The 20,357-nt window shown below is 35.7% G+C and overlaps 1 long non-coding RNA gene across 1 annotated transcript in view; it reads left to right on the forward strand.

Annotated features, from left to right (window-relative positions):
* Positions 1–18,526, forward strand: part of LOC143224917 (uncharacterized) — a 46,111-nt gene extending 27,585 nt beyond the window's left edge. Inside the window, exons 3-4 of the long non-coding RNA XR_013013514.1 lie at positions 11,986–12,156; positions 18,268–18,526. This is a non-coding gene — a long non-coding RNA (uncharacterized LOC143224917). The remainder of the gene's footprint in view (positions 1–11,985; positions 12,157–18,267) is intronic.
* The last annotated feature ends 1,831 nt before the right edge of the window (positions 18,527–20,357 follow it).

Genomic DNA, 20,357 nt, shown 5'->3' on the forward strand with positions numbered 1-20,357 from the left:
GGTGATAGCATTTCTGAGACCATCATTTGTGAGAAAGCAAAGCAGTTTTATGCTGACCTCCTGAAAAACACCCCTGGAACAAGTGCTGATACAACTGATGCCTTTAAGACTAGTAGAGGTGGTTTGAAAAATTTAGGAAGAGAAGTGGCACATATAGTGTAGTGAGACATGGGGAGGGTGCCAGTTCTAACAAAGACGCTGCTGATAAATTTGTTAGGGAATTTAAGAACTATGTAGAAGCTGAGGGTTTTATTCCCCAACAAGTGTTCAACTGTGATGAGACAAGCCTCTTTTGGAAGAAAATGTCAAAGAGGACCTACATCACCAAGGAGAAAAAGTCACTGCTAGGACACAAGCCAATGAAGGACAGGCTAATTCTATTGTTATGTTGTAATGCAAGTGAGGATTTCAAACTTAAGCCTTTGCTTGTGTACCATTCTGAGAACCCGAGGGTTTTTAAGAAAAATAATGTCCTAAAAAGTAAACTAAATGTCATGTGGAGGGCTAATAGTAAAGCATGGGTAACCAGGCAATTTTTTATGGAGTGGGTCCATGAAGTGTTTGCCCCAAGTGTAAAGAATTACCTCACAGAAAAACAGTTGCCACTCAAGGCCCTTCTTGTGATGGACAGTGCACCTGCTCACTCACCAGGCTTGAAGGACGGGTTGGTGGAGGGGCACAGTTTTATTACGGTGAAGCTTTTGCTCCCTAACACGACTCCTCTCATTCAGCCCATGGACCAGCAGGTCATATCGAACTTTAAGAAACTCTACACCAAAGCACTGTTTAAAAGGTGCTTTGAAGTGACTTCTGACGCAGAGTTAACCCTCAGAGAGTTCTGGAAAAATCACTTTAACATCCTCCATTGCTTGAGGATCATAGACAAAGCCTGGAGGGAAGTGTCTTTTAGGACCATAAACTCAGCCTGGAAGAAATTGTGGCCAGACACAGTAGCAGATATTTGAAGGCTTTGAGACTGAGCCTGTTGTCGAAGATATTGTCTCACTAGGCAAGTGTATGGCTTGAATGTGAGTGGTGATGATATGGAGGAGTTGGTGGAAGACCACAACACTGAACTCACCATGGAAGAACTCCAAGACCTTCAGAAGGAGCAGCAATAGAAGGTAACTGAGGAAGTGTCTTCAGATGAGAAGGAAGGAAGGGAGGATGTTTCTAGTTCACTAATCAAGGAAATGTGTGGAAAATGGGGAGAGTTAGAAAGTTTTGTGGAAACATTTCACCTTGACAAAGCTGTAGCAAACCGCAGCATTAACCTTTACAATGACAATATCATGTCTTACTTCAGAAACATTTTAAAATGCAGGCAGAAACAAACCTCATTAGACAAATTTTTAGTGAGAAATAGGCCCAGTGAGTCTCAAGCAGGTTGTAGCGGTGCAAATAGACAGAAAATAGAAAAAAAAATCAGAAGGAGAGTTACCTGACGTTTTTATGGAAGGTGACTCCCCTTACAAACAATAATAAACCTCCTACTCTCCACGTTCCTCACCACCTTTCACTTACGCCATCAGCTCTCCTCAGCACAGGTAAAGTGCAGTTAAATTTTCATTTATTATTTTTTATTGTGTTTATAGTTTTTGTGGTTGACTTTATGCATGTAAGTATTATTACACAGGTATAAAAAAGCAATATTTTTTACTTAAAATGCTTCATAATGCATAATATTTGGAGGTCTGTAACGGATTAATTTAATTTACAGTAATTCGTATGGGAAAAATTGATTCGGTTTTCGAACAGCCTTCTGGAATGGATTAAGTTTGAGAACCGAGGTACCATTGTATTTCAGTTCTTTAGCAGGCTCTCTGTTAAACTATATTTAGTCAATGATTTATTTTTAATGGATAGTTTGAAGATATCTAATGTTTCCAAATTACTGGTTCATCAAAATAACAATTAACGCCTGGCTGATGAAAACAACACTGCATGACAATATACCTTCTTATTTTCAAACTGTAACATGTGACCATTCTTGGCATTCTTCCAAAAGTGACAACTCGCTTGTTGGAATACAGTAATTTTAAAATTTCTTGTTTTCTCACAAAATCAAACAGCCCGGCATAGCCAGGTGGTTAAGGCATTCGACCCCTAAACCGAGGGTCGCGGATTCGAATCCCCGTCACACCAAACATGCTCGTCCTTTCAGCCATGGGAGCGTTACAATGTGACGGTCAATCTCACAATTCGTTTGTAAAAGAGTAGCTTAAGAGTTGGCGGTGGGTGGTGATGACTAGCTGCCTTCTCTCTAGTATTACACTGGTGAATTAGGGACGGCTAGCGCATATAGCCTTATGTAGCTTTGCGCGAAATTAAAATCAAACAAATTTCTAGGTTTAATTGTACGGCTCACGCTGTGATCGAATGATTTTTAAGGCTGTAACATCTTCTATCAATATAAACCGAATCCTTAGCAGACGCAACGTAGAATTTCAAATTTTTTTTAGTATCTATTTTGTACTACGTAATTGGTCTTTAGTATTCTATATCCAGAAATATACGACGTTCTATGAAGTTCATTTGCACAGTCTCTTAGAGGGCGAAGTTTCTGGTAACTGGAGCTTAGAGGTACACATCTTAAAGAGCGTGAGATAGATCGGTCTGTTCAGCAAATGCGGGATATATTTGAGTAGCTGGAAAGCGCACGTTCAGTCTGTCTGGTACTAATCACGTGAAATAACACAAGTGTAGTTTCATACTTTTACTATTGAGGTTGTGCTTCATCAAAGGGATGAACGTCTCTACAAGCGTAGTGACACAAACTAGCCAAAAGGATGAACGTTTCTACAAGTGTAGTGACACAAACTAGTCAAAGGGATAAACGTCTCTGTAAAGTGTAGTGGCACATACTGGTAAAAGGGATGAACGTTTCTGTAAAGTGTAGTGAAACAAACTGGTCAAAGGGATTATAATGTTTCGAAATGGCGTCAAGAATAACATAGAGATAGCGTTCCTTTGAAGCAATGGTCAATTGTGAGACAGAAGTATGGTCAAACACGAGACAACAGCAACCGTTCGACAATATCATTATCAAGTTCTTCTCGTCCCCATGTAGGTCCAAGATACTTTGTTATTACGGTCTTGTTAAACTCGGTCAAGGAAGTCGACGTCCACTTACAGTGGAGTGTCTGGGAAAGTTTATCATAACATGAGATCTAACATTGATCGTGTTGCAGAAGCTGGATGTACCAGAAGCTTTGGTTTTAGGTAAGAATGCGTGACGAAGGTCATCAGACTGAGTGTAATCGATGATGGAAGAAACAGTTCCAAGGACAGCACGTGACATGAAGTTTTCATGCAGAACGGTTAAATCTCTTCCTGTATTTATAAATAAATAAAAAATAAATAAATTACAAATAAAACGAGAATATGGGCTACATTGTGGAAATAAGAGTAAATATATCCTGGTAAATGAGGTATATGTATATTAAGACACTTATAACTTCTAAAATGAAACTAGAAGTTAAAATAAATTTTACAAATTAGAAGCACGTTCCACAGATCTAGCACTACCATCTTCTACCTGCACCCAGTTGGGGGCAGGTAGTTCTTATTAATGTGTTTCAAAATAGCATTAAAGTCGTTAACGTGCTGTTCTGCTGATCGCACATATGCTAATGTTCATTATATCAAACTAGTTCACAATAAGACATATGCTCATCTTCGTTACATCAAACTAGTTCACAATAAGACATATGCTAAACTTCATTACATCAAACTAGTTCACAATAAGACATATGCTCATCTTCGTTACATCAAACTAGTTCACAATAAGACATATGCTCATCTTCGTTACATCAAACTAGTTCGCAATAAGACATATGCTCACCTTCGTTATCAAACTAGTTCATCCACACGCGTTTAACTTCATTTTATAAAGGGCTGTTTTATTCCTATTTTAGATTATAACATTGCCAAGTAGCTTGGGTGACCAGTGAGCTCTGGAGTAATCGACCCTATTGTAATAGTTATACAATGAATAACTCTCTCAGTCTTTTACAGGTTTCCTTCCAAGACAGAGTTTTCGTTAGGTCCTGTACAATAATGTTGTACTAAGCCTTTGTACACACGCTCTCTACTGGGTTGTGATAAATAAATACTAATTTTTAACTTTATTTTATATTCCATCCGTTCTTTCTTTTAATTCAATCGTGTGTGTAATTCAGTTTCCACTCTCCATAATATTTTCTTGTGTATCTCTTGCAAGTGCAATCACACTTCTTACGCATAAAATTTATCAGTGCAACTGAATAGCACAACCTTATATTCTATTTTAGATTTTTTTCTCAGAATTAATCCACAAAATAAAACAAACTTGTTCAAACACCATCTATAACATCTTTAATAACACCTCATCCAAGAATCTCCATAGCTGTGGGAAGCCAAACACGGTATAATCTATTAATATTACCCTAATGTCTGACATTCAGGGGCAGATCTTCACATTTGTAGAAAACAATGTCATCTTGCTACAACGAAAGATAAATGTAAGTTAAATTAAAAATGTTAGCACGTTCAAACAGTCTGAATGAAAGCAAGAGGTGAACCCATAAATATTAAGCGTGAAGTATCTTAATTGGTTAAAACAATATTTTATTCCCTTTATACACATATATATATATATTAAATTCTGAGACTAATATTTGCTTCAAAAGCATTCACAGCTATGCTCTGTAAAACTTTAGTCCGTTTTGCTTCTAGTATTAGTTGCTCTATCTACAAGTGAAAATTATAAAAAATATCAGTACTTTCTAAGCTGTCCCCCGCTGGTACTGCAGTAAGTTTGCGAATTTACAACGCAAATATCAGGGGGTTCAACTTTCCTCAGTGAATACAGCAGATAGCCTGATGTGGCTTTGCTGTAAGGAAAAACACACATAATACCCTTTCCAAACTTTCGTTATAACGTCAGGAACAAAAAAAATAGTCGTTTAGTCTTTGTGAATAATCAATGTTTATGTCATTGCTTTTTACTGAAACTCCTAGAGTTTCGCCGACATAATCTGACTTATTGCTATATGAATGAAATTGTTTTTGTTTATTATACTTGGAAGAAGCCTGTGAAATTTTCAGCTCTTAACCTCTGAATAACCAACGTGACAAACACGTTGTACAAGTTTTCTTAGCAGTGACGTCATTGTAAACATCGTTTTCTCACAGCCATAACTGTATTAATTGTGCAAAGTTTTGGTTGCAACATGTTCTAGATTTGCCAGCCATGTTTTAACAGCATTTACAGTTTCGTTTACAACATTCTGTACATAGCACCAGTCATGTTCTAACAGCATGTACAGTTTCGTTTACAATATTCTGTACATAGCACCGGTCATGTTCTAACAGCATGTACAGTTTCGTTTACAATATTCTGTACATAGCACCAGTCATGTTCTAACAGCATGTACAGTTTCGTTTACGATATTCTGTACATAGCACCGGTCATGTTCTAACAGCATGTACAGTTTTGTTTACAACATTCTGTACATAGCACCAGTCATGTTCTAACAGCATGTACAGTTTTGTTTACAACATTCTGTACATAGCACCAGTCATGTTCTAACAGCATGTACAGTTTTGTTTACAACATTCTGTACATAGCACCAGTCATGTTCTAACAGCATGTACAGTTTGATAAACTTGATCAAAATGCGTTAAATACTGAAGGATGTGCATGTCTTTATGTGTTTTACTGCACAACTCGGCCTTTATTCGTTCAGAACTTATGAACGTTTGCAACGCGCCAGAGGTGTTATGGGTAATCTCCTTCATCTGTATTGTATAAAAGAGTGCTATTTACAACTTACATAACTGGAATATTGAAACTCTCAGGAAACAATTCACGTGCCACGCGTATTATATCATACTTTAATGGAAATAATAAGTCAGCTGTCGCGGAATTTTAATAACGCATCTTAAGTTTTCTTTCCACGACCATATTGGTAATAATGTCATTCACATCCGTATGTATATTAGCAGACTTAATACCTGTGAATTTCATGAAAAACAATATTTGTATAGATGCGTTTAATGACCATCCAAGACGGGTGGTTTGAATCTCAGAACTGAAGTTGTTAAATGCCAGTATGGTTTTCTAGAGGTGCATTCACGTATGCCTTGATGTCGAACATCTGATTTCTAAAGTCATCATGAATATTCTGAAAAGCGCATAAACGAACCTTTTAATCTATTTTGATTCAACATATATACAGATTTGTTAAAAGCCACGATTGTTCAAAAAGCAGAATTACCATTTCAATAAAAATGAAAGTCCTTATTCAGACGTCTTCCTTTTACTAGCTTTACGAGAAAACTGCCATACGGATAAAGATAATTAACCACAATAAATGTACTAATACCATCTCCAGATGGATCATAGGACGTTTATGGACTTAAAACTCTAAAATCTGAGTTTCGGTTCCCTGCAGTTAATATATTAAGTAGATTTGAAGTAATAAGACAATAATAATAATTATTAATGTCATAATATGCCTCAAAAATCATGCAACCTGATCAAGCTAGGAAATGGTTTTAATATCAAACGGGAAATTTTCATAGTAAGACTTTTATCACGGAAACGGTTTGTTTGTTTTTGAATTTCGCGCAAAGCTACACGAGGGCTATCTGCGCCAGCCGTTCCTAATTTAGCAGTGTAAGACTACAGGGAATGCAGCTAGTCATCACCACACACTGTCAACTCTTGGGCTGCTCTTTTACCAACGAATAGGGGATTGACCGTCACATTATAACGCCCCCACGGCTGAAAGGGCGAGCATGTTTGGTGCAACGGAGATTCGAACCCGCGACCCTCTTATTAAGAGTCCAACGCCTTAACCCGCCTGGCCATGCCGGGCCTCAAGAAAATAGATAGAAGAAGAACAGGGAAATATAAAGTTATTTATATTTTGAATATAAATTAATAAATTTATATTATTTATTAATATAATAAATACTATTTATTAGTATTTATAATATTTATAGTTATTAGTATTTATAACAATTTACATATTGTTGTAAAAGAACAACACATGTGTTGTTGTTTTCATACTCATTATTGATGTGTTATTGTTGTTTTCGTCTTCACATTCATTATTGATGTGTTGCTGTTGTTTTTGTATTTACATTAACTATTGATGTGTCGTTGTTTTTTTGTCTTCACATTCGTTATTGATGTGTCGTTGTTTTTGTCTTCACATTCATTATTGATGTGCTGTTGTTGTTTTTGTCTACATATTCATTATTGATGTGTCGTTGTTGTTTTTGTCTTTACATTCATTATTGATGTGCTGTTGTCGTTGTTTTTGTCTTTACATTCATTATTATGTGTTGTTATTGTTTTTGTCATCTCCACATTTGTCTTAGTTTGTTTAATTCGGTTCAGAATCAAAGTTTTAAACAATGCTCCAGATTTAAAGTTTATCTCGACTCGCAAAATGAGGGTCGTGGGCTCGAATTCCGGTTGAAAACTCGTAGGGACTGCTTCCTTCGTTCAACTGCCATGTTTCTTTCCCTGCAGGTACTTGGGCTTGAGGTGCAAGTTTTTTAGAATTGACACAATTGTTTTTCCATAAATCTTCAAAGACAATTTCTCTTAGCAGCTGAATTTTAATTTCAAAAAGACATTTTTTGGGTACTTTGCAAACCCAAATTGTTATTTCCTTGCACGTCGTGGACAGGGTTCTTCAAGTGCCAACTTTTCAACATTAGCAAAAGGCATTTATCCAAGATCATCAAAGAAATCTTTCTCAGCAGCTGAATCTTTCTTGAAAAAGAAGACACCTTTCCTGGGAATCTTGATAAGTTACATTACACCAAAGTGAATGCATGACAAAGAATGTATAAGATAAATTTTTGGAGAGTTATTAGGATTCTGTACTTTCTTGCTCCGGTACTAGTAACATATCAACTCTCTATTTTGTTAGAAAGATGTCAAATCGTATCATAGTTTAAAGCAATACGTCTCACAAAGATTGCGCGCAGACACCAAATGGTGGAGCAGATGTCAGCTCCGGTGTCTTGCCAGGTCTCACAATATGGCAACGTTTTTCGAGGAATTCGAGAGAACCATACATAACCCAATCTTCCCAGCGCCATCAACATATTGATCACGGCGTTTTATGAAGCCAATATCGAATGGCAACAATTCGCCTTTTAAGATAGTAAATAAAGTGTTGTAATCCTTTAGCGACGTTTCGTAAAATGCAAAGAACAGCTCGTAAAAAAAAAACGAAAAATTAAATCTTGGTGTACGATTCTAAACCTCCTCTAGGGCAACGTCTGACGTTTCGTCTAGAACCAGCACTTAATATAAAGATGCACACGTCATAAGTGATTTCAGCAATGGCTTCGTCAGTGCTTTCATGAGACACACATTCATCCAAATTGGGTACACCCTCAGTGGGTATACGTAAAAGCTGTACAACAATTTAGAAAGTGCCTTCAACAATAAAGTCCTAGAAAGCCACATCTCCTTGCTTCCCAATAACCACACATGCTCTTTGCAGGTGTTCTTTTAAACAAGTGGCAACGGTAGAAATTCCATGGCAGGTACAGCTAGAAAGCACACTGAATAAAAACTAGATTATTTAGGTTATCGTACTCAATTCACTCCAGCTTTCCTAAACAGTTCACCCTTTTTTCCACTCATCCTGTAGCTAAAGTTAGATGTATTAAAAATACTATGGATTCTGTTGCGATGATATCTCTGATCAATTTTTATTATTTTGTCCAGAATCTATCCCACTGTTAACTGTTAAAAATGTTTTGATTTCTCTAACTGGTACTTGACAACTCTTCATTCTTTCCTTGCCATTCTACCCTACTGTTAACTGTTAAAAATGTTTTGATTTCTCTAACTGGTACTTGACAAATCTTCATTCTTTCCTTGCCATTCTACCCTACTGTTAACTGTTAAAAATGTTTTGATTTCTCTAACTGGTACTTGACAACTCTTCATTCTTTCCTTGCCATTCTACCCTACTGTTAACTGTTAAAAATGTTTTGATTTCTCTAACTGGTACTTGACAACTCTTCATTCTTTCCTTGCCATTCTACCCTACTGTTAACTGTTAAAAATGTTTTGATTTCTCTAACTGGTACTTGACAACTCTTCATTCTTTCCTTGCCATTCTACCCTACTGTTAACTGTTAAAAATGTTTTGATTTCTCTAACTGGTACTTGACAAATCTTCATTCTTTCCTTGCCATTCTACCCTACTGTTAACTGTTAAAAATGTTTTGATTTCTCTAACTGGTACTTGACAACTCTTCATTCTTTCCTTGCCATTCTACCCTACTGTTAACTGTTAAAAATGTTTTGATTTCTCTAACTGGTACTTGACAACTCTTCATTCTTTCCTTGCCATTCTACCCTACTGTTAACTGTTAAAAATGTTTTGATTTCTCTAACTGGTACTTGACAACTCTTCATTCTCTCCTTGCCATTCTACCCTACTGTTAACTGTTAAAAATGTTTTGATTTCTCTAACTGGTACTTGACAACTCTTCATTCTTTCCTTGCCATTCTACCCTACTGTTAACTGTTAAAAACGTTTCTGTTTTTACACGTTCTACTTGACAACATTTCATTCGTTTCTTGCAATATTATCTCACCGAAGACTGTTTAAAAGGTTTCGGTTTTCCCGCGTTGAATGACATTATAAGAATCTTATCCACATTGTACTTAACTGCTCCGTCATAATACAACGTTATATTCTGCTGTTCCTTCATCCTTACATCATTATCCTTCGATATATTGCATCTCTAACCAACTGTAATTACACTTGAAAAATATTACATTTATATATTTTTTTTTGCTGCTGTTAAAATTTTGCGTAAAGCTGCTAGAGGGCTGTCTGCGTTAACTATCTTCAATTTAAAAGTACTGTGCTAGCCGTCCCTAATTTAGCAGTGGAAGACAGTTAGTCGTCACTACCCACCGCTAACTCTTGGGATACTCTTTTACCAACGAATAGTGGGATTGACCGTCACATTATAACGCTCATACGGCTGAAAGGGCGAGCGTGTTTGTTGCGACCGGGATTCGAACTCACGACTCTCAGATTACGAATCGAACGCCTTAACCCACTTGGCCATGCCGGGCCTGTTCTAGAAGGAAAGAAACTACTCGACATCACCTAATATGAGTTCCTGGGCTCGTCTTTACTAACGAAAAGTGGGAACAACCATTACATTATTGCTTCTTCACGGCTGATAGGGCGAACACGTTCGACAACGGTATTCGAACTCGCAGACTATAAATCGAACAATCTAACCACCAGGTCGAGATTTCAGGAACGTTATGATCTTCTCCTTAAATACGACATAAAAATACACAAAACGTGAATAAAATAAAACAAAGCTATTAAATAAACTTCGCGTATTTTTGACAATGAGTAAAATTAAACAAATACATCAGACGTTTGTTTGCAATAACTTATTTTCATTTATTTTGTTCATTAACTCAAACTGAAAGGTAAAACTTCGATGAAATATTATAAAAAGAAATACAAAATACATTTCAAATTTAATTTTAAAAAAAGACATGAGTGCAAAAAGTTCCTATTTTTCTTCTCGGAAGCTCAAAACTTTCTTCAAATTAAGTTATTGATATATTTAAAGTAAACATTTATAATAAACTCTGTAGTCCTCACTTGGAGTTGGCAGAGGATACTAACTAAATACCTTCCAGTCAATCAGTTCAAACCTAGGGACGGCTATGCACAAATACTCGTTATGCGTTTTGCAGAAGACTTTGAAACAAATATTGGAGCGCCACTCACGTGGAGAAACTGCTGTAGTTTAAATATGAGAAGATGGAAACTCAACTGACAACTGAAAACTGATGACGGTTCAGTTTGTGAGCAAAATTCTATACGAATTCCTCAAAGAATATAACATCATAGTCTTCAATATAAAATTTAAAAAAATTCAAAGGTCACGAACTTAATTATGAATTTAACTAAAAGAAACATAACAAGACGTACCTACCTACAATCTCACTAAAGCTAACAGAGAAATGAACAAAAAATCGTTTTGGATTACTTTTATCAGTACAGTTCATTCTTGAAGAATCAACATAAATCTCAGAACCAGTTATTTTTTTTACCCTTAATTAGTTTTCTGTCTCTGACGTATTTTGTTTTTCTTTCCTTTCTCGTGTGTGTCGTATGCTCATTATTTTTGGATTTTTATGATCGAACGATAAGTTTACGGATCTATAACATTAAAATCTGGAGCTCGATTTTCTGCGATAGCCAGAATTCAAACAGTCGGTTTTGTAGCTTTTCCTTCTGATTGGTTTAGCAGCAAGGCTGGGGTTTATAATGCTAAAGTCAGATTTCGATACTCGTGGTGGACACAACACAGATAGTCTATTATGCAACTCTCTGCTTAACAAACAAACTCAAACTCTTTGATAGATTGTTTTGGCAGAGTATTCATGATGAAACTTTGTAGAATGGACGATAGCTGCCTGTTGCAGAGACACAAGTGTAGAGGACGACGTTTCGAAAGTCTTCCGCCTGTCGTCTTTATCAAACTCAAATTCTTAATTTTAAACCTTAATATTTCCTCCCCTCATCAGCACAGCGGGGTGTCTGAGACGCAAATTGCTAGAAATCGAGCAGAACACAAATAGTTCATTGTGTAGTTTTGTGTTTAATTATAAACAAACATTCCTGAGCTATATTGATACTTGTTGCTAATTGTGGTGTTTTTTATTATATTTTCTGTTATTTTTTACACGGTAGTGGAAACTAAAACTGGATTAATTCCAGCTTATTACTTTAATATAAATATTTCGATATTCGTTCAATTAACCTTTTAATGATTTTCGTTTATCAAGCGTACGTAAAATAAATTGATCTATCTAGAGTGATATGCTTAAAGGAAAGCAATTCTAAATGCACGTGATTGAAAAATAAAACAAGGCTTATCTGTATAATATTTGAACTTAAAGTTTATTTTTATTCTCAGAGCTCTACGACATCCACCACCTTCTCTTACTTTGTGCCAACGGATAATTTCTTTTCTAACAAATCTCTTCCAAAGCATTAAGCACACGTTTCATGCATTTTAAATACGTTAGTGAGAGACAGAGATAAGTAACTCTGTCATTTCAGAAGAGAAATTGTTTTTCCAAAAGAGGTAAGCTTTTTTTTTAATCGATAAAATGCGAAGAAATTATTTAAAACCTTAAAATATCCCCACTTTAAGCGGGTTGAAAGCCCGAGGAGTAATGGAACTTCAATAGCTTTCTCTTACATTTTATTGGTATGTTCATTGATTTATGCAAATTAATTTTGAAAAAAACAAACCGTTTTCTCATATCAGTATTATAGTTAGGCCATTATAATTTTTTGTCAATTTTATATTTCTTGCTAAAATTGGACATTTCTGTTTCTTTAAGAAATTAACGTTTCGACCAAATCCTGTTATAAATTTGTTTTATATTCACGGAGAAGCTACAACGCTGCACGATTTGAATTAGATAATTAAAAATACTTCAGACAGTTTCTTCTGACTTATTTTAGCTTAATTCAAATAACTGAAAGGCCCGACATGGGCAGGTGGGTTAAGGCGTTCGACTCGTAATCTCAGGGTCGCCAGTTCGAATCCCCGTCGCACCAAACATGCTCGCCCTTTCAGCCGTGGAAGCGTTATAATGTGACGGTCTATCTCACTATTCGTTGGTAAAGGAGTAGCCCAAGCGTTGGCGGTGGGTGATGATGACTATCTGCCTTTCCTCTAGTCTTACACTGCTAAATTAGGGACGACTAGTGCAGATAGCCCTCGTGTAGCTTTGCGCGAAATTCAAAAACAAACAAATAACTGAAAGTTTTTGTTACGGATATTTCTGTTGAGTATATTAATAGCTGTTGCTCATTATTTATTGACATTAGAAAGATAACTCTAGAAAAATTCGGTCACAATGTAAAACTGTAGCATTAACATAAACTATATTGTATATCAAACTTTCGCGCCATGACAATCAAATAAATAAACACTTCACATTTTTAGCTGTATGGTGTGTTATAAGAGTAACAGTCCATTCAGTTATTTGGTTCAAAGAGCCAAACAAAGTCTTAATGTTAATAGGTACTGATTACTAGCTTTATTTCCTCTGGCGAGTAGTACAAGATTAGGGACGGCTATATCTGAACCATCGGGATCTCTGAGCTAGCCGTTCAGTTATTGTCTTGCATAAGATGACACTCAGTTGAAAAATTACCTTCTCTCCTAGCAATGTAACAGTGATTCTGAGAGATTCTAACGTTAAAATTCGGATTTCTTTACCCATGATGGACACAGCATAGCAAGCTCATTGTGTGGCTATACAGCTGTAAATACCAAAGAGTTATGCAACCTTTGTTATTTCTATGCGCGTGCACGCGCTCGTCTTTATATATAAATTCTTAACATTTGGTAATGAACAGAGATTTAAGTTTAGATTATCTATCGTGCATCGCAAAATAAAACAAAATCTCACATTAGTCTCTTCTTCCATTTGAACAATCCAATAACCTGTAATAGGATTGTACAATATACCTAACTGTAAGATTTTGTTTGATGTATGTATTTATATGGTTTCATTGTTAATAACATTACCCTAGTATTCTCAGTAAAATACTTTTATATGAAAACAACAGTAAAATTCCTTCAGATCTATTTGCAGAACAGTTTACACCTAATTTTTGTGATATGACAAACAAAAAGAATTATCTTCAACATTTTCTACACAAGGTTTTGATTGTGTATTTTGCATTTCCAGATGTTTTTTTGTTTTTTTCTACCCGTAAAAATACAGAAATATAGACAGAAAGATGTTTGTATTACCACATAAATATAGATTTTAACAAAGCACTACTACCATAATTAGGCTTAAATTTTCGCTTCCATTTTGTATCCAAATCGTCAATTGATTGTTTGTTTCGAATTTCGCGCAAAGTTACACGAGGACTATCTGCACTAGCCGTCCCTAATTTAGCAGTGTAAGACAAGAGGAAAGGCAGCTAGTCATCACCACCTACCGCCAATTCTTGGACTACTCTTTTGATCGTCACATTACAGCGCCCCCATGGTTGAAAGGGCGTCCATGTTTAGTGTGACGGGGACTCGAACCCGCGACCCTCAGATTACGAGTCGAGTGCCTTAAACACCTGGTCATACCGGAGCTCCTCAAGAGAAAACACAAAATTACGCTAGCTTTCTGACTACCTATCAACGCAAATATTTGGTTTTCTTATTACACACCAATCCAACACTTAAAATACCAACTAAAATATTCATTCTTATTCATTAATTCGTTATTACAAGTCTCGGCTTCTTTGAAGAAGAAAACATAGTCAAAACCTCTTGCTACAAAGCCAGGAATTAAGTGAAAAACACGTAAAAACTAAAAGCAGCCAGCAATACCAGCCACCACAAGATTTATACTTTATGAATCCGAAGATTTATGATTCGCGACACGTTGCCACCAAAACGCGCCCGACACTTAGAGTAAGACACAAAAAAGACAGTAAAAATCATTTTATTCAACCAGGCAACAACATTCCAAGATTTTATTATAGGTGGCGTTCACTAATTGTCTTTTCTTCAGTCTGTTACTTTAAATTTCGACAGGCATGAATAGGTGGTTTGGGCGCTTGACACGTAATCTGAGGGTCGCGGATTCGATCATCTGCCGTTTTGGAGAAATACATGGTATCCTTTTATTTGTGTTTGTTTGTTTGTTTTGTTTTGAATATCACGCAAAGTTACACAAAGGCTACTTGTGCTAGCCGTCCCTAAGTTAACAATGTAAGACGAGAGGGAAGGCAGCTAGTCATCACCACCCACCGTCAACGCTTGAACTACCCTTTTGCCAACGAATAGTGGGATTTAGTGTCACTTTATAACGCTCCCAAAGCTGAAAATGCGAACATTTTTCGTGTGACGAAGATTCGAATCTGCGACCATCATATTAAAAGTCGAGCGCCCTCACCACCTGGCCATGCCAGACCCTTTTATTTGTGACAAGGTTATCTGCTTTATGGACTGTAAGTGCTGTTCAGATGAAAGAAGTTAAAGAGACAGAAAGACGTGTGAAAGATAATTTTAATATAGACATTCAGTCTCGTACAAGGTGGTGGACACACTATCTGACATTCGTTTATCTGAACAAAATTATTTACCGTCAATTACACCGCATAATGACCCCTACTTTTACACCACAGGTTGTTATGTATGATTGGTCCACTATCGGCTTCATAACAGTTTCACGAATTCACCTTCAGACGAGAAGGTTAGTTATTCTTTGACGGCATAGCTTGTTGGTTTAAACTCGCAATCTGTGGATCTCGAGTTCGTATCCCGTTTCCAAACATGCTTGTCCTTTCAGTCGTGGGAGCGTTATAATGTTATAATGTGACAGTCAGTCTATCGAGTAGCTTTGCGCAACATATTATAAACAAACAATCAGACAGACCTTTACGGTTGACTGCCCAGTTCGTTTTGCCACTTAGGTCACCATAACCACGTTATACAGCGCCTGTAAACTAGTCAATAAGACGTAAAGACCTCGTCACAGTTACAAGAGCATGCTAGATTGCTTTGCGAGCACTTCCATGATACTGAAGGCGGATATATGAATGTCCATTGCAGTTAGAACAAATCTTACTTTTAAGTACGAGTGTCATACTTATAGGAAAAAAAAAAAGAGGTAAACAGAAAACAATGACATGAATTTGCCAGTAAGAGATAGTGATGAAATCTTGGTTCGACTTGTTGGGCGAAGTGTGAGTCAACACATAGGTTCAGTGTTCGAAGAAAGTGACAGTTGCTCAGGAGTTTACTTATCAAGACGCATGTTGCTGTTGTTTTAGACTTGCAAACCTACAAAATGGACTATATGCACTCTGCCCACTTCGGAGTAATTAAACCTCAAATTTTTAACTTTGTAAGCTCGTAAACTTACCGCTGGCACAGCGGATCTAAAAAAAAATGTATTATACCAGTGTCAGGAAACCCATATCTGAATAATCCGAAAAAACTTTGTATTCGAATGTCCATGAACTGTAATAACTATGGGTATGTTGTCAATAAAGCTAATTCTATAGTAACTAGGGATATGTTGTCAAAGAAGCTAATTATATAGTAACTAGGGATATGTTGTCACTGAAACTAATTCTATAGTAACTAGGGATATGTTGTTAATAAAGCTAATTCTGTGTGTAGTAACCAGGGAATATGCTGTCAATGAAGCTAATTCTATAGTAACTAGGGATATGTTGTCAATGAAACTAGTTTTATAGTAAGTAGGGATATGTTGTCAATGAAACTAATTCTATAGTAACTAGGGATATGTTGTCAATGAAGCTAATTATATAGTAAATAATGATATGTTGTCAATGAAGCTAATTATATAGTAACTAATGATATGTTGTCAATGAAGCTAGTTTTATAGTAAGTAGGGATATGTTGTCAATGAAACTAATTCTATAGTAACTAGGGATATGTTGTCAATGAAGCTAATTATATAGTAACTAATGATATGTTGTCAATGAAGCTAATTATATAGTAACTAATGATATGTTGTCAATGAAGCTAGTTTTATAGTAAGTAGGGATATGTTGTCAATGAAACTAATTCTATAGTAACTAGGGATATGTTGTCAAAGAAGCTAATTATATAGTAACTAGGGATATGCTGTTAATAAAGCTAATTCTCTATGTAGTAACCAGGGAATATGCTGTCAATGAAGCTAATTCCATAGTAACTAGGGATATGTTGTCACTGAAACTAATTCTATAGTAACTAGGGATATGTTGTTAATAAAGCTAATTCTGTGTTTAGTAACTAGGGAATATGCTGTCAATGAAGCTAATTCTGTAGTAACTAGGGATATGTTGTCAATGAAACTAGTTTTATAGTAAGTAGGGATATGTTGTCAATGAAACTAATTCTATAGTAACTAGGGATATGTTGTCAATGAAGCTAATTATATAGTAACTAATGATATGTTGTCAATGAAGCTAATTCTGTGTGTAGTAGCTAGGGATATATTGTCAATGAAGCTAATTCTCTAATAAGTGTGAATATAATTTCAATGAAACTAATTCGTTAGAGAATAAATAATAACATATTGTGTTATTTATTTGGTTGAAGTTAGTTCAAAATCTTACTCTCTATCTTTTAGAATAATTTAATTTCTGCGATATTCACGATGAGAGATGTGGTTATTCCTGAATAACAATTAAAGTAACTAATGTGTCTTTGTGTCGATACACCTCAATATGTAGAACATTTTGTAAAAGCCGTTAATAAGAAAAAAAACTTTTATTTTTATGTGCATGTTTAGTATTATACGTCTTCAGACATACCGCTGTGCCCTAGAAAGGACCTTAAAAAAGAAAAATCATCATAAACTAAATTAGGTGAAGTTACATGACGCATATACGCATAACTAAGCATTCTTTGCATTAAATGTTCTAATTCTAAGCAGCGGTTTCCATTCTTACACGCCCTTTCAGCCGTGGGGACGTTATAATGTTACGGTCAATTTCACTATTCATTGGTAAAAGAGTAGCCCAATTAGAAGATAGCTCTCGAGTAGCTTTGCGGGAAATTCAAAACAAACTAAACCAATGTTACTCTTCCTCACGAGGAGGAAGAGGTCTAGTGCACCTGTGGGTATTCCACATAATTACCCAAGTACCAACACAGAGAAAGCTCTCCCTCACGAAGCGCTTCACAAAGTAAAGACACTCTCGTGGATTCCATACTCAGATCGGTCTCTCTACAAAAGTTGATCCTTTAGTATATAAGTATAACTGGCACAAACAGATATATATAAATTAATGAAATGATCAAAAACAACATTGATCTAATCCAATAGATCAGTTTCTTTTTCTTACTATACTAGAGAGACTCGATCTTTACTGTCAGGGATCCTGTTCAGAATGACAACGGACCCCTAAAGTTCGAGGACCACAACATATCGAAAGACTTTGACAGTTCTCTCTATCTTATCCGGTTTTTTTTTTAAGTAGTACTTTTTATAAATTCAAATCCGCTATAAGAACATAAGGTGTTTTATTTATAGGTGGTATAAAAAAGTTAGCAATATAGCTGATAGACGAGGATTTACTGAAAAGGAAACAACGAAAACAGTAATAGGTGACCGTAATGGATTTGTAGGCTACGAAAATAAGAAGAAATTGCGAGCACGTGCCGATTTCTTACAGCTGAACTCGACGTAATCTTTTTTCTTTCTTTCAGCAACACTATGACATAGATGAAGTAACCACGGGCAGTATATGGAATGAGGAATATTTTTATCACCTAACAACTTTACCATCGCGTGAGATTCTTGTGACAAATAGTCTTTTCTCTCTTTAGCATATATTCATAACGAGAAACAAAACAACTGCTGATTTCCTATACGAACTTTAAATGTAATCGTAAACCTCATTATCTGAACGTTTCCGCCACATCTAAAAAAATAAAATTACGCCTTTTCTAGTTAACATAGCAATAATTTCCCATGTAAACTATTATTTCAAGTAAAGTGTATTTCTGCAATGGTTTCTGTTGTTGGGTTATTTGATAAAAAGGAAAATGCTAATCCAATTCTGCTTGATAATACAAGTGATTTCTTTCTTCGACTACAAGTTTTGCTTACAGGTTTTCACGAACTAACGGTTGGCCTAACTTCACAATGAACATAAACAGTCACTGGTAATTTTCATGTATTTACTGTATTTCTCGAGTATTCACTTGAAATACAAATTCATTATTCACGAAACTGAAGTAACCGACAAATTCAATGACCAATCAAAAATCTGATTAGGTTACTCACGTTTAAAACTCGCGTTTTTATACCTTAAAATAATTAATTTCGTAAATGTTCAAGAACATTTCAGACGTTGAACCACGTGTTCATCGTGTGACATCGACAAAACAACAATACAAACATCAAAAATGAAAAAGACACAATATTCAACAATATGACGAATCACTTTATTATATCCGCAATGCAAAATTCTCCTAACTTTTGTTTGTTTGTTGTCAAACACAAAGATACAAAACTGTCTATCTGTGCTCTGCTCATCACAGGTATCGAAACCCCTTTCTAGCGTTGTGAGTCCGTAGACATGCCGCTGAGCCCCTTGAGAAGAGGCGTATATTTTGAAAATTATTTGTAAAGGATTTTTTTCAAGGAAAACAAAAGTTTGATGTCAAGCCAATATATCAAAATAATAAAACAACACAGATATTTTTGACATGATGTAAAAGTTTCGAGTGTGGTTTTAAAAAAATCTTAAGTCGTAATAATATTTAAATTTTATATTTTTCTTTATCTTAGAGGGTTTATTATAACATTGCATACAAATATCAGTGGTTTCCAAACTGTGTGTCGCGGCAGTTTGGTAGAATCAATGAGTAAACGTTTCCTGAAAGGGTTTATTGTAACACTATATATATATATATATCAGTGGTTTCCAAACTGTGTGCCGCGGCAACTTGATAGAATCAAGTAATATTGACGAGTAAACGTTACCTGAGAGGGTTTATTATAGCTTTAAATACAAATATCAGTGGTTTCCAAACTGTGTGTCGCGGCAGTTTGGTAGAATCAATGAGTAAACGTTTCCTGAAAGGGTTTATTGTAACACTATATATATATATATATATCAGTGGTTTCCAAACTGTGTGCCGCGGCAACTTGATAGAATCAAGTAATATTGACGAGTAAACGTTACCTGAGAGGGTTTATTTTAGCTTTAAATACAAATATCACTGGTTTCCAAACTGTGTGTCGCGGCAGTTTGGTAGAATCAATGAGTAAACGTTTCCTGAAAGGGTTTATTGTAACACTATATATATATATCAGTGGTTTCCAAACTGTGTGCCGCGGCAACTTGATAGAATCAAGTAATATTGACGAGTAAACGTTACCTGAGAGGGTTTATTATAGCTTTAAATACAAATATCAGTGGTTTCCAAACTGTGTGTCGCGGCAAGTTAGTAGTAGTGTCGCGAGAGTTTCACCAAACGAAACAGAGGTGTCACACAAATCGAGGTAAACGAGTTTGGGTGTTATCAGCGTAGTCAGTTTGCAAACCGCTAATATATATTTTCATTTCAATAATTATTGAATGTAGAGGTAAAACCAATAAGTTGTTTCAAAAGCTATGTGAGATTTGACATAGTTTTCTTTATTTATTCAACAAACTACCAAATAAACTCAGAGTGAGTTTCGACCATCTTAAGTAAAGTTTTATTCCTCTTATATTTGGTGTATATGTCAGTGAATCGTAATTAAAGGATATTTTACTCGATAAGCACACCTTCTACAGTACGCCCAT

Source organism: Tachypleus tridentatus, chromosome 9, assembly GCF_004210375.1.
Source record: "Tachypleus tridentatus isolate NWPU-2018 chromosome 9, ASM421037v1, whole genome shotgun sequence".
NCBI lineage: Eukaryota > Metazoa > Arthropoda > Merostomata > Xiphosura > Limulidae > Tachypleus > Tachypleus tridentatus.